Source organism: Saimiri boliviensis, chromosome 4, assembly GCF_048565385.1.
Source record: "Saimiri boliviensis isolate mSaiBol1 chromosome 4, mSaiBol1.pri, whole genome shotgun sequence".
Classification (NCBI taxonomy): domain Eukaryota; kingdom Metazoa; phylum Chordata; class Mammalia; order Primates; family Cebidae; genus Saimiri; species Saimiri boliviensis.
Window position 1 is genome coordinate 135,879,762 of NC_133452.1, and position 15,463 is coordinate 135,895,224.

The 15,463-nt window shown below is 38.9% G+C and overlaps 1 pseudogene; it reads right to left on the reverse strand.

Annotated features, from left to right (window-relative positions):
• Positions 1-13,334: 13,334 nt before the first annotated feature.
• LOC120363023 (inositol polyphosphate 4-phosphatase type II pseudogene) lies at positions 13,335-15,221 on the reverse strand (annotated as a pseudogene).
• Positions 15,222-15,463: the final 242 nt, after the last annotated feature.

Genomic DNA, 15,463 nt, shown 5'->3' on the forward strand with positions numbered 1-15,463 from the left:
TTGCACTAAGAATGCGTTTACAACACAGAAGACCCGCTTCTTACAAACTGATCTGCTGTGTGTTGGTTCCTTTACGAATTTGCAACTATGTTTTGATTGAGCAAGTTAGAAACACGTTTCTTCTAAAAGCTGCCTTTGGACCTTCCAGAGTGGATGGGAGTACAGGATGTAAAGAGAAATATATGACTCTAAAACAAAAAAGGAGCTATCCAGCAAAATGCTTGTCAATGTGTGCATTCAACTAACAGAGTTAAACTGATTTGTATTTAAGCAGTTCAGAAAACCTTTCTTTTGAAAATGTAGAAACTGTCATTTACAGCACTATAGTGGCATATTAGAGTTAACAGTAAGAATGCCTTTAAAACACAGAAGACCCGCTTCTTAGAGAACGATCTGCTGAGTGTTGGTTCCTATTAGGAAGTTGCAACTATGTTTAGATTCAGCGAGCTATAAACACATTTCTTCTACAAGCTGCGTTTGGACATTCCAGAGTGGATGGGAGTATAGGCTGTAATGAGAAATATCTGGCGTTAAAAGAAAAAAAGGAGCTATCCAACAGAATGGTTGTCGATGTGTGCATTAAACTTAGAGATTTAAACTGATTTTTGTTTCCAGCAGTTCAGAAACCCTTTCTTTGGAGACTGTAGTAATAGTCCTTTCCAGCCCTATAATGGCATGTAAGAGTTAGCACTAAGAATGCGTTTAAAATAAAGAAGACCAGCTTCCGACAAACTGATCTGCTCTGTGTTGGTACCTTTTAGGAAGTTGCATCTGTGTTTAGATTCAGCGAGGTAGAAACACGTTTCTTCCAAAAGCTGGGCTTAGACATTCCTGAGTGAAAAATAGTTTAGGTTGCAATGTGAAATAACTGGCTCTAAAAAAAAACGGAGCTATATAGCAGAATACTTGTCAATGTGTGCATTCAACCTGCAGAGTTAAAATGATGTGTGTTTGCAGCAGTACAGAAACCCTTTCTTTGGAGAATGTAGAAACAGTCAATTCTAGCCCTATAATGGCATATATGATTTACAAGTAAGAAAGCCTTTAAAACACAGAAGACCTGCTTCTTACAAACTGATCTGCTGTGTGTTGGTTCCTTTTTGAAAGTTGCAACTATGTTTAGATTCAGCGAGTTAGAAACAGGTTTGTTCCAAAAGCTGTGTTTGGATATTCCAGAGTGAAAGGAGGTTCATGTTGTAATGTGAAATATCTGTCTCTAAAAGAAAAAAGGAGATATCTAGCAGAATTGTTGTCAATGTGTATATTCAACTTAAAATGTTAAACTGATGTGTTTTTGCAGCAGTTCAGAAACCTTTTCTTTGGAGAATGTAGAAACAGTCATTTCCAGCGCTACAGTGTCATGTAAGACTAACCAGTAAGAATGCCTTTAAAACACAGAAGACCCACTTCTTACAAACTAATCTGCTGTGTGTTGGTTCCTTTGAGGAAGTTGCATCAATGTTTAGATTCAGCGACTTAGAAACATGTTTCTTCTACAAGCTCCGTTTGGGCCTTCCTGAATGGATGGGAAGACCGGCTGTAATAAGAAATATCTGGCTATAAAACAAAAACGGAGCTGCACAGCAGAATGCTTGTCAATTTGTGCATTCAACTTACAGAGTTAAACTGATTTGTATTTCAGCAGTTCAGAAACCCTTTCTTTGGAGAATGTAGAAACAGTCATTTTCAGCCCTATAGTGGTATATTAGAGTTAACAGTAAGAATGCCTTTAAAACACAGAGGACCCGCTTCTTACAAACCGTTCTGCTGTGTGTTGATTCCCTTTAGGAAGTTGCAACTATGTTAAGATAAAGCGAGTTAGAAACACGTTTCTTCTAAAGGCTGCGTTTGGAAATTCCAGAGTGGATGGAAATACAGGCTGTAATGAGAAATATCTGTCTCTAAAACCAAAAAAAAGGAGCTATCTAGGAGAATGGTTGTCGATGTGTGCATTAAACTTACAGATTTAAACTCATGTTTGTTTCCAGCAGTTTAGAAACCCTTTCTTTGGAGAATGTAGAAACAGTCCTTTCCAACCCTATAGTGGCATATAAGAGTTAGCACTAAGAATGCGTTTACAACACACAAGACCTGCTTCTTACAAACTGATGTGCTGTGTGTTGGTTCCTTTTAGGAAATTGCATCTATGTTTACTTTTAGCGAGTTAGAAACAGGTTTCTTCCAAAAGCTGCGTTTAGACATTCGAGAGTGAAAGGAAGTTCAGGCTGTAATGAGAAATATCTGGCTCTAAAACAAGAAAGGAGATATCTAGCAGAATGGTTATCAATGTGTTTATTCAATTTAAGGAGTTAAACTGATGTGTGTTTGCAGCAGTTCAGAAACCCTTTCTTTGGAGAATGCAGAAACAGTCATTTCCAGCCCTATAGTGACATATAAGAGTTAGCAGTAAGAATGCCTTTAAAACACAGAAGACCCGCTTCTTACAAACTGATCTGCTGTGTGTTGCTTCGTTTTAGTCATTTGCATCTATGTTTAGATTCAGCGATTTAGAAACACGTTTCTTCCAAAAGCTGCGTTTGGACATTCCAGAGTGAAAGGGAGTTCAGGCTGTAATGTGAAATATCTGGCTGTAAAACAAAAATGGAGACATCTAGCAGAATGGTTGTCAATATGTTCATTCAACTTACAGAATTAAACTGATATGTGTTTGCAGCAGTTCAGAAAACCTTTCTTTGGAGAATGTAGAAACAGTCATTCCCAGTCTTATAGAGGCATATATGAGTTAGCAGTAAGAATGCCTTGAAAACACAGAACACCCGCTTCCTACAAACTGATCTGCTGTGTGTTGGTTCCTTTTAGGTAGTTACATCTATGTTTAGTTTCAGCGTGTTAGAAACACATTTCATCCAAAAGCTGCGTTTGGGCCTTCCTGAGTGAAAGGGAGTTCTGGCTGCAATGCGAAATATCTGGGTCTAAAACAAAAGCGGAGCTATCTAGCAGAATTGTTGTCAATCTATGCATTCAACTTACAGAGTTAAACTGACGAGTGTTTGCAGCAGTTCAAAAACCGTTTCTTTGGATAATATAGAGTCATTTTTAGCCCTATAGTGGTATGTAAGAGTTTGCAGACAGAATGCCTTGAAAACACAAAAGTCCGGCTTCCTACAAACTGATCTCATGTGTGTTGGTTCCTTTTAGGAAGTTGCATCTATGTTTAGATTCAGCGATTTAGAAACACGTTTCTTCCAAAAGCTGCATTTCGCCATTCCAGAGTGAAAGGGAGTTCAGGCTTTAATGTGAAATATCTGGCTCTAAAACAAAGGCGGAGCTCTCTAGCATAATGGTTGTCAGTGTGTGCGTTCAATTTACAGAGTTAAACTGAACTGTGTTTGCAGCAGTTCAACAATGCTTTCGTTAGAGAATGTAGAAACAGTCATTTCCAGCCCTGTAGTGGCATAAAAGAGTTAGCAGTAAGAATGCCTTCAAAACACAGAAGACCCGGTTCTTACAAACTGATCTGCTGTGTGTTGGTTCCTTTTAGGAAGTTGCATCTATGTTTAGTTTCAGCGAGTTAGAAACAGGTTTCTTCCAAAAGCTGCGTTTGGACATTCCAGAGTGAAAGTGAGTTCAGGCTGTAATGTGAAATATGTGGCTCTAAAACAAAAAAGGAGATATCTTGTAGAATGGTTGTCAATGTGTATATTGAACTTAAAGAGTTTAACTGATGTTTCTTTGCAGCAGTTCAGAAACCCTTTTTTGGAGATTTTAGAAACAGTCATTTCCAGACCTATAGTGGAATATAAGAGTTAGCAGTAACAATGCCTTGAAAACACAGAAGACCCTCTTCTTAGAAACAGATCTGCTGTGTGTTGTTTCGTTTTAGGAAGTTGCATCTATGTTTAGATTCAGTGAGTTACTAACACGTTTCTTCGAAAAGCAGCATTTGGGCATTCCAGAGTGAAAGTGAGTTCAGGCTGCAATATGAAATATCTGGTTCTAAACATAAAATGGAGCTATCAAGCAGAATGGTTGTCAGTGTGTGCATTCATCTTACAGAGTTAAACTGATGTGTGTTTGCAGCAGTTCAGAAACCCTTTCTTTGGAGAATGTGGAAAGAGTCATATTCAGCCTTATAGTGGAATATAAGAGGTAGCAGTAAGAAGGCCTTGAAAACACAGAAGACCCGCTTCTTACAATATGATCTGCTGTGTGTTTGTTCCTTTTAAGAAGTTGCATCTATGTTTAGTTCCAGCGAGGTAGAAACACGTTTCTTCCAAAAGCTGCGTTTGGACATTCCAGAGTGAAAGTTAGTTCGGGCTGTAATGTGAAATATCCGGCTCTAAAACGAAAAAGGAGATATCTTGGAGAATGGTTGTCAATGTGCATATTCAACTTAAAGAGTTAAGGTGATGTGTGTTTGCAGGAGTACAGAAACCCTTTAATTGGAGAATTTAGAAACAGTCATTTCCAATGCTATAGTGGCATATAAGAGTTAGCAGTAAGAATGCCTTGAAAACACAGAAGACCCACTTCCTCCAAACTGATCTGCTGTGTGTTGTTTCCTTTTAGGGAGTGGTAACTATGCTTAGATTCAGCGAGTTAGAAACAAGTTTCTTCGAGAAGCTGCGTTTGGACATTACAGAGTGAAAGGGAGTTCAGGCTGTAATGTGAAATATTTGGCTCTAAAACAAAAGCGGAGCTATCTAGCAGAATGGTTGTCAGTGTGTGCATTCAATTTACAGGGTTAAACTGAGGTGCTTTTGCAGCATATCAGAAATCCTTTCTTTATAGAATGTAGAAACAGTCATTTCCAGCACTGTAGTGTCATAAAACAGTTAGCAGTAAGAATGACTTTAAAACACAGAAGACCTGCTTCTTACAAACTGATCTGCTGTGTGTTGGTTCCGTTTAGGAAATTGCATCTGTGTTTAGATTCAGCGAGGTAGAAACACGTTTCTTCCAAAAGCTACGTTTGTACATTCCAGACTGAATGGGAGTTCAGGTTGCAATGTGAAATATCTGGTTCTAAAACAAAATCGGAGCTACATAGCAGAATGGTTGTTAATGATTCCATTCAACCTACAGAGTAAAACTGATGTGTGTTTGCAGCAGGTCAGAAACCCTTTCTTTGAAGAATGTAGAAACAGTTATTTCCAGCCCTATAATGGCATATAAGAATTAGAAGTAAGAAATCCTTTAAATCACAGAAGACCCACTTCTTACAAACTGATCTGCTGTGTGTTGTTTCCTTTTAGAAAGTTGCAACTATGTTTAGATTCAGCGAGTTAGAAAAACGTGTCTTCCAAAAGCTGCGTTTGGGCATTCCAGAGTGCAAGGGAGTTCAGGCTGTAATGTGAAATATCTCGCTCTAAAACAAAGGCAGAGCTATCTAGCAGAATTGTTGTCAGTGTTTGCATTCAATTTACAGAGTTAAACTGATGTGTGTTTGCAGCAGTTCAGAAATCCTTTCTTTAGAGAATGTAGAAAGAGTCATTTCAGGCCCTATAGTGGCAAAAAAAGATAGCAGTAAGAACACCTTTAAAACAAAGAATACCAGCGACGTACAAACTGATCTGCTGTGTGTTGGTTCCTTTTATGAAGTTGCGTCTATGTTTAGTTTCAGCGAGTTAGAAACACGTTTCTTCGAAAACCTGCGTCTGGAAATTCCAGAGTGAAAGGTAGTTCAGGCTGTAATATCAAATATCTGGCTCTAAAACAAAAAAGGAGCTATCTAGCAGAATGGTTTTCAATGTGTATATTCAACTTATAGAGTTAAACTGATGCGTGTTTGCAGCAGTTCAGAAACCCTTTCTTTGGAGAATGTAGAAACAGTCATTTCCAGCCGTATAATGGCATATGAGAATTAGCGGTAAGAATGCCTTTAAAACACAGAAGACCCGCTTCTTACAAATTGATCTGCTGTGTGTTGTTTCGGTTTAGGAAGTTGAATATATGTTTAGACTCAGCAAGTTACTAACACGATTCTTCCGAAAGCTGCGTTTCGGCATTCCAGAGTGAAAGTGAGTTCAGGCTGCAATGTGAAATATCTAGCTCTTAAACCAAAATGGAGCAATATTGCAGAATGTTTGTCAATGAGTGTATTCAGATTACAGAGTTAAACTGATGTGTGTTTGCAGCAGTTCAGAAACTTTTTAATTGGAGAATGTAGAAACAGATATTTCCAATGCTATATTGGCATATAAGAGTTAGCAGTAAGAATGTCTTTAAAACACAGAAGACCAGCTTCTTACAAACTGATGTGATGTGTGTTGGTTCCTTTTAGGAAGTTGCATCTGTGTTTAGATTTAGCGAGGTGGAAACACGTTACTTCCAAAAGCTGCGTTTGGACATTCCAGAGAGAAAGGGAGTTCAGGTAGCAATGTGAAATATGTGGCTCTAAAAGAAAAACGGAGCTATCTAGCAGAATGGTTGTCAATGTGTGCATTCAACCTACATAGTTAAACTGATGTGGGTTCGTAGCAGTTCAGAAACCATTTCTTTGGAGAATGCAGAAACAGTCAATTTTAGCCCTATAATGGCATATAAGAGTTACAAGTAAGAAAGCCTTTAAAACACAGAAGACCCGCTTCTCACAAACTGATCTGCTGTGTGTTGTTTCCTTTTAGGAAGTTGTAACTGTGTTTAGATTCAGCGAGTTAGAAACACGTTTCTTCCAAACGCTGCATTTGGACATTCCAGAGTGAAAGGTAGTTCATGCTGTAATGTGAAATATCTGGCTCTAAAACAAAAAAGGAGGTATCTAGCAGAATGGTTGTCCATGTGTATATTCAACTTAAAAAGTTAAACTGATGTGTGTTTGCAGCAGTTTAGAAACCTTTTCTTTGGAGAATGTAGAAACAGTCATTTCCAGCCCTATAGTGGCAAATAAGATTTAGCAGTAAGAATGCCTTGAAACACAGAATATCCGCTTCTTACAAACTGATCTGCTGTGTGTTTTTTCGTTTTTGGAAGTTGCATCTATGTTTAGATTCAGCGAGTTACTACCACGTTTATTCCAAAAGCTGCGTTGGGGCATTCCAGAGTGAAAGTGAGTTCAGGCTGCAATGTGAAATATCTGGCTCTAAAACAAAAATGTAGCTGTCTAGCAAAATGTTTGTCAATGTGTGCATTCAACTTACAGAGTTAAATTTACGTGTGTTTGCAGCAGTTCAGAAACCCTTTCCTTAGAGAATATAGAAACAGTCATTTCCAGCCTTATAGAGTAATATAAGAGTTAGCAGTAAGAATGCCTTGAAAACACAGAAGACCCACTTCCTACAAACTGATATGCTGTGTGTTGGTTCCTTATAGGGGGTTGCATCTATGTTTAGTTTCAGCGAGTTAGAAACACGTTTCTTCCAAAAGCCGAGCTTGGACATTTGAGAGTGAAAAGGAGTTCAGGCTGTAATGTGAAATATCTGGCTCTAAAACAAAGGCGGACCTATCTAGCACAATGGTTGTCAGTGTGTGCATTCAATTTACAGAGTTAAACTAATGTGTGTTTGCAGCAGTGCAGAAATCCTTTCTTTAGAGAATTTAGAAACAGTCATTTCCAGCCCTAACGTGGTACAAAAGAGTTAGCAGTAAGAGTGCCTTTAAAACACAGAAGACCCGCTTCTAACAAACCGATCCGCTGTGTGTTGGTTCCGTTTAGGACGTTGCATCTATGTTTAGTTTGAGCGAGTTAGGAACACGTTTCTTCCAAAAGCTGTATTTGGACATTCCAGAGTGAAAGGTTGTTCAGGCTTTATTGTGAAATATCTGACTCTAAAACAAAGGCGAAGCTATCTAGCAGAATGGTTGTCAGTGTGTACATTCAATTTACAGTATTAAACTAATGTGTGTTTGCAGCAGTTCAGAAATCCATTCTTTAGAGAATGTAGAAACAGTCATTTTCAGCCCTATAGTGGCATAAAAGAGTTAGCAGCCCTATAGTGGCATAAAAGAGTTAGCTTCTGACAAACTGATCTGCTGTGTGTTGGTTCCTTTTAGAAAGTTGCATCTATGTTTAGATTCAGCGAGTTAGAAACACGTTTCTTCTACAAGCTGCGTTTGGACATTCCTGAGTGGATGGGAATACCGGCTGTAATGAGAAATATGTGGCTCTAAAACCAAAATGGAGGTATCTAGCAGAAGGGTTTTCGATGTGTGCATTAAACTTACAAATGTGAACTGACGTGTGTTTGCAGGAGTTCAGAAAGCCGTTATTTCGAGAATGTAGAAACTGTCATTTCCAGCCCTACATTGGCATCTAAGAGTTTGCAGTAAGAATGCGTTTAAAACACAGAAGACCCCCTACTTACAAACTGATCCGCTCTGTGTTGGTTCCTTTTAGGAAGTTGCAACTATGTTTAGATTCTGCCAGTTAGAAACACATTTCTTCTAAAAGCTAGGTTTGGACATTGCAGAGTGGATGGGAGTACAGGATGTAAAGAGAAATATCTGACTCTGAAAGATAAATGGAGCTATCAAGCAGAATGCTTGTCAATGTGTGCATTCAACTTACAGAGTTAAACTGATTTGTATTTCAGCAGTTCAGAAACCCTTTCTTTGGAGTATGTAGAAACTGTCATTTCCAGCCCTATAGTGGCATATTAGTGTTAACAGTAAGAATGCGTTTAAAACACACAAGACCCACTTCCTACAAACTGATCTGCTATGTGGTGGTTCCTTTACAAAGTTGCAACTATGTTTAGATTCAGCGAGTTAGAAACACATTTCTTCTAAAAGCTGCGTTTGGTCATTCCACAGTGGATGGGAGTACAGGATGTAAAGAGAAATATCTGGCTCTAAAACAAAACGGAGCTATCCAGCAGAATGGTTGTCAATGTGTGTATTCAACTTACAGAGTTAAACTGATTTGTATTTAACCAGTTCAAAAACCCTTTTTTTGGAGAATATAGAAACAGTCATTTCCAGCCCTAGAGTGGCATCTAAGAGTTAGCAGTAAGAATGGGTTTAAAACATAGAAGACCCGCTACTTACAAACTGATCCGCTGTGTGATGGTTCCTTTTAGGAAGTTGCAACTATGTTCAGATTCTGCCAGTTAGAAACACATTTCTTCTAAAAGCTGCGTTTGGACATTCCAGAGTGGATGGGAGTATACGCTGTAATGAGAAATATCTGGCGCTAAAACAAAAAAGGAGCTATCTAGCAGAATGGTTGACGATGTGTGCATTCAACTTGCAGATATAAACTGATGTTTGTTTCCAGCAGTTCTGAAACCCTTTCTTTGGAGAATGTAGAACCAGTCATTTCCAGCCCTGTAGTGGCATATAAGAGTTAGCACTAAGAATGCATTTAAAACACAGCAGACCAGCTTCTGACAATCTTATCTGCTGCGTGTTCGTTCCTTTTAGAAAGTTGCATCTATGTTTAGATTCAGCGACTTAGAAACACGTTTCTCCTACAAGCTGTGTTTGGACATTTCTGAGTGGATGGGAATACTGGGGGTAATGAGAAATATCTGGCTCTAAAACCAAAACGGAGCTATCTAGCAGAAGGGTTGTCGATGTGTGCATTAAACTTACAAATGTGAACTGAGGTGTGTTTGCAGCAGTTCAGAAACCCGTTATTTGCAGAATGTAGAAACAGTCAATTATAGCCCTATAGTGGTATACAAGAGTTAGCAGTAATGTTGGTTCCTTTTAGGAAGTTGCATCTATGTTTAGATTCTGCGAGTTAGAAACACGTTTCTTCTAAAGGCTGCGTTTGGACATTCCAGAGTGGATGAGAATACCGGCTGTAATGAGAAATATCTGGCTCTAAAACCAAAACGGAGCTTTCTAGCAGAATGGTTGTCAATGTGTGCATTCAACTTACAGAGTTATATGGATGGGTGTTTGCAGCAGTTCAGAAACCTTTTCTTTGGAGAATGTAGAAACAGTCATTTCCAGCCCTATAGTGGCATATCAGAGTTAGCGGTAAGAATGTGTTTAAAACACAGAAGACCCGGTTCTTACAAACTGATCTGCTATGCGTTGGTTCCTTTTGGTAGTTGCATCTGTATTTAGATTCGGCGAGTTAGAAACACGTTTCTTCTTAAAGCTGCATTTGGACATTCCAGAGTGGATGGGAGTACAGGATGAAAAGAGAAGTATCTGGCTCTAAAACAAAAATGCAGCTATCCAGTAGAATGGTTGTCAATGTGTGCATTCAACTTACAGAGTTAAACTGATTTGTATTTCAGCAGTTCAAATGCCTTTCTTTGGAGAATGTAGAAACTGTCATTTCCAGCCCTATATTGGCATCTAAGAGTTAACAGGAAGAATGCGTTTAAAACACAGAAGACCCCCTACTTACAAACTGATCCGCTCTGTGTTGGTTCCTTTTAGGAAGTTGCAACTATGTTTAGATTCTGCCAGTTAGAAACACATTTCTTCTAAAAGCTAGGTTTGGACATTCCAGAGTGGATGGGAGTACAGGATGTAAAGAGAAATATCTGACTCTGAAAGATAAATGGAGCTATCCAGCAGAATGCTTGTCAATATGTGCATTCAACTTACAGAGTTAAACTGATTTGTATTTCAGCAGTTCAGAAACCCTTTCTTTGGAGAATGTAGAAACTGTCATTTCCAGCCCTATAGTGGCATATTAGAGTTAACAGTAAGAATGCCTTTAAAACACAGAATACCCGCTTCTTACAAATCGATCTGCTGTGTGTTGTTTCCTTTTAGGAAGTTGCAACTATGCTTAGATTCAGCGAGCTATAAACACATTTCTTCTAAAAGCTGCGTTTGGACATTCCAGAGTGGATGGGAGTATAGGCTGTAATGAGAAATATCTGGGGCTAACACAGAAAAAGGCGCTATCTAGCAGAATGGTTGTCGATGTGTGCATCAAACTTACAGATTTCAACTGATGTTTGTTTCCAGCAGTTCAGAAACCATTTCTTTGGAGAATGTGGAAACAGTCATTTCCAGCCCTATAGTGGCATATAAGAGTTAGCACTAAGAATGCGTTTAAAACACAGCAGACCAGCTTCTTACAAACTGATCTGCTGTGTGTTGGTTCCTTTTAGAAAGTTGCATCTATGTTTAGATTCAGCGAGTTGGAAACACTTTCCTTCTACAAGCTGCGTTTGGACATTCCTGAGTGAATGGGAATACCGGCTGTAAGGAGAAATATCTGGCTCTAAAACCAAAACGGAGCTATCTAGCAGAAGGGTTGTCGATGTGTGTATTAAACTTACAAATGTGAACTGATTTGTGTTTGCAGCAGTTCAGAAACCCATTATTTTGAGAATGTAGAAACAGTCAATTATAGCCCTAACGTGGTATATAAGAGTTAGCAGTAACAATGCGTTTAAAACACAGAAGACCCGCTTCTTAAAACTGATCTACTTTGTGTTGGTTCCTTTTAGGAAGTTGCATCTATGTTTAGATTCAGCGAGGTAGAAACATGTTTATTCTAAAGGCTGCATTTGGACATTCCAGAGTGGATGGGAATACAGGCTGTAATGAGAAATATCTGGCTCTAAAACCAAAACGGAGCTATCTAGCAGAATGGTTGTCAATGTGTGCATTCAACTCACAGAGTTAAACTGATGGGTGTTTGCAGCAGTTCAGAAACCATATCTTTGGAGAATGTGGAAACAGTCATTTCCAGCCCTATAGTGGCATATCAGAGTTAGCAGTAAGAATGCGTTTTGTTTGTTTGTTTGTTTGTTTGTTTGTTTGTTTGATTGTTTGTTTTTTTTTTTTCATCCTGCAACTTTTTTATTGGTAATAAAAAAATGTGAACCAATATTCTACAAACAAATTTTAAGAAGTATCAGAATTCTGTGTTCCCCTACCTTTCTAAATCTGGATTCTATTAATAACATTGTATAATAAGAAAAATGTTATATATGGCATCTTAAACGTTTATTGTAAGCTAAGGAACAAGTTTGACAACATGACCTGGAATGGCAGTTTAATTTTAGAAACAGTATTTTTTGAGCATATACAATATTTTAGAGCTTTGTTAAAATTAAAATCAACTACAATCAAAGACTGATGAGACCAACAGAACTAAGTGCTGGCCCAGAGGAAAAAGAGATTATCTTGGCCTTGGGAATTCATGGACATCTCCATGGTTTCCTGTGGAAGACAAATTGGTGCCTAAAAGATGCATGAATGTAGTAGAGTTGAAGGAGGTATGTAATCAACTCAGGAGAAAGAAAGAACAGCATGAAGAAAGGTATTAATAAAGAAAATTTAAAGACATATACAGAGAATTATGAATAATCCAAACTGAATGGAGGCTAGAGTTAAAAGAAAGAGGAGAGGATGATAATGTTGGAAAAGATGATTGATCCTGAAATGGCAGAGTCCCCCTAAATTCTAGGAATTTTAAAAATTATTCTGCATATAGTGGGGAGAAATATCTTTTTTGAACTTTAAAAAACTACTCTTTGATGGGAATGCAGAAAGTAGATTGGAAGATAAAGGACTACAGAAAAGGGTATTAAGTGACTACTGCATTGCTCTGGGTGAAAAGTCATAAATGTCTGGAGTAAGGTAAGAGAAATGGAAATGAATGAGAGACCACCTATTAAAGATGGGAGTGAGTGAATCAGCATCTTAGAGAGCTCAGTTTATGAAGATTATAAAGGTAGCAATTAAAAACTCTAAGACTGAGGAGACAGTATTTTATCTCAGATACTTTTTTTCCCTTTCTTCTCTCTCTCTCTTCTCTCTCTCACTCCCTCTCTCTTATGACTACACAGAAGCAGATAATTGAACTTGGTCCAACAGAGCCATCACTTCTGACAATTGCAACAGTTCTCTGCAATAACGCTTGAAATGGCTAGTTGTTTGTCAAGAAGACGGCTATCAGGGAGAGTACAAAATATCACTTGGAGCCAACAGTAGTAATTTGCTCAGAGTTAACTTTTTTGATAAAAATAAAGAGTGTTTCAGTAGTTATATCCTAGTAGAGCCAAGAGAATTCTAAGGGCACCCCAATTTCTTTTTCTATCCATTTGGTTTGTGCTTTGTTGCACATCAGTCAGAAATGACATTCTGTATTGACTATTCTGTTCAATTGAGTAAGACATGAAGACATGGAGCTTGGAAAACGGATATATATATATATATATATATATATATATATATATCCGACTCTTTTGTTTAGGCTTGTGCCAAACTGCTAAAATCTTACAACTTTTCTTCTACTCAGACCGTTAGAGTTAGAAGGCACCCTTAGAGATCACCTGGTCCAACCCCCTTCATTTTTCAGATGAAAAAGCAGAGGCCTCCGGACAAGGACCAAGATCTCATTAGTAGTCCATGGGGTGTGGAGTAGAGATTATGTGTAGAACAATTAGATTAATTATACTCTTCAACTCCCACATAATAAAGCAGACTCTCTCCTCTTGTGCCCATCTTCTCATGCAATCCAGTGCTCGGATGAAGAAGTCCTTGTGCAGCTGGTGCTAATCTCTCAAGATGGAGCACTGTTCAAGTGTCACTGACATCGATGTCCTGTCTTTGGCACTTTTACAACAGGTGAAACGAATACCATTTAGTTTGTGGCAAATCGTTGCAGCCAGCCACATAATTTCTACATTCTTTCTTTTTTTGGATTGGATATTTTGATGGAGATTTTCTAGTAATCCTTTTAAATCATTTTGTTCCTGAAAATGCGAAATGTAGTCAGGAGGCATCTTTTCCACAAATATCTTGTAATATTCTTATAGAAGTTCAAAGTTTTCCTGATTAATACTTTCTTGCAAAGAGACATCTCCAAACCTCTCAGCCAGAGTTTGCTGTTCATTGATTCCAACGTTAAAGAGTACTGGATACACATGAAGCAACTGTCCTTCTTTAATCTGTGGAGGTAACGACTCAAACATTCTGGCTGGTAGCTTGACCTCTACCACGTAATGTTCTCGTCTTCCTGTTATAACTGGCAACACATCACTGGATTTGGCTTCAATTATTTTAAATGCGACTTTCTTTAAATCGGAAATGCCAACAGCCATGTCCTCTAGCATTCCAATTTCATCGCTGTATGTACTTAGCAGTCCTTCATATTGTACTATCAACCCCACTGTGTGAAGCTGCTGTAGGAAGCCTGGGTCATACAGACTTGTCTGTAATTTGATGATAAAACCACAAACCAATCCAGCAAGTGCTTGACTGAAGACGATGTCTCTTCTTAGCGTCAGCATCAGACACTGGGGCAAGCTGTATGCAAGTTCCTGAAGGAGCACAAACGTCAGGGACTGCTTGGCTTGGTTCACCACTTCTCCCATGCAGTCCTTCAGGGTAAGGATGAGGGGATACAACTGTTCATACCAGTCCTCTCTTGGGTGAGAGGGGATGGTGTCTGCTAATGAAGGTTCCTTTTCTCCATCATTTCTGCCGCCACTGCCTTCACTGCCACCATCTCTTTCAATCAGTTTGTCCACCATAGCGATAATGCAGTTCAGGCTCTTCCCCACGTTGGCCCACACTCTATCCCACTCTTCCTCATCGTAGTCTGAATGATGTGGTATGGAGTCCTGTCTTCTCATCAGTGGGGGCTGGTCCTGGGGACTGCTCTCCTCTGTGCTGCTCTTAGGAGAGGGTGGCTTTTTAAGAATACCTCCTGGCCTTGCAGTGTAGAGGGCTAAAAGAGCACTCCTGACGAGTTGATACTTGAAGGCATGTACGAAGAGCTCTGGTTTTTCTGAAAGCATCTTTAAAGAATTCCTCAAGCTGTCTGGAGAATGCTGGCTTGCAGAATTAAGCAGTAGGTCTGCATGCTATAAGAGGTTGTAGTTGATTGATGTTGCTGAGAACTTCTTTTGCTTTGGCTCTGTTTTCAGGTGAATAGTAAATAAACTGGTATCCAGTATTTCTTCTTTCTGTTTCAAATCTATGGAGTAGTTTCCGCAGACCACCATTCTTAAATCCCTGAAAATGGGCAGCTGGGTCTCCCACAGTGATGACATCAGAGAGCATCTTTCAAGTGACGGCTGTGTACCTGCATTCTTTGCAGATGTAGATTTACTGGAACAAATTCTAATGTTTTCTCTCCTTTGCTGCTGCTTGATTTGAAAAAAGGATCCTGTTTCCTTGCAAAGTTCTGTGAGAATGTCTTGGTACATATTCACCATTTGATCACAGTGAGTAAGGACGTTTTTTCGCAGATTGTCCCAATGTGGAGAAAGCTCACCAAGTTCTTTTATCTCCTGGTTTCTACACAAATATTCTTTAATGCGCTTAAAACAAAGAAGACCCGGTTCTTACAAACTGATATGCTATGCGTTGGTTCCTTTTGGTAGTTGCATCTGTATTTAGATTCAGCGAGTTAGAAACACGTTTCTTCCGAAAGCTTCATTTGGACATTCCAGACAGGATGGGAGTACAGGCTGTAATGAGAAGTATCTGGCTCTAAAACAAAAACAGAGCTATCTAGCAGAATGGTTGTCAATCTGTGCATTCAACTTACAGAGGTAAACTGATTTGTATTTCAGCGGTTCAGAAACACTTTCTCTGGAGAATGTAGGAACAGTCATTTCCAGCCCTATAC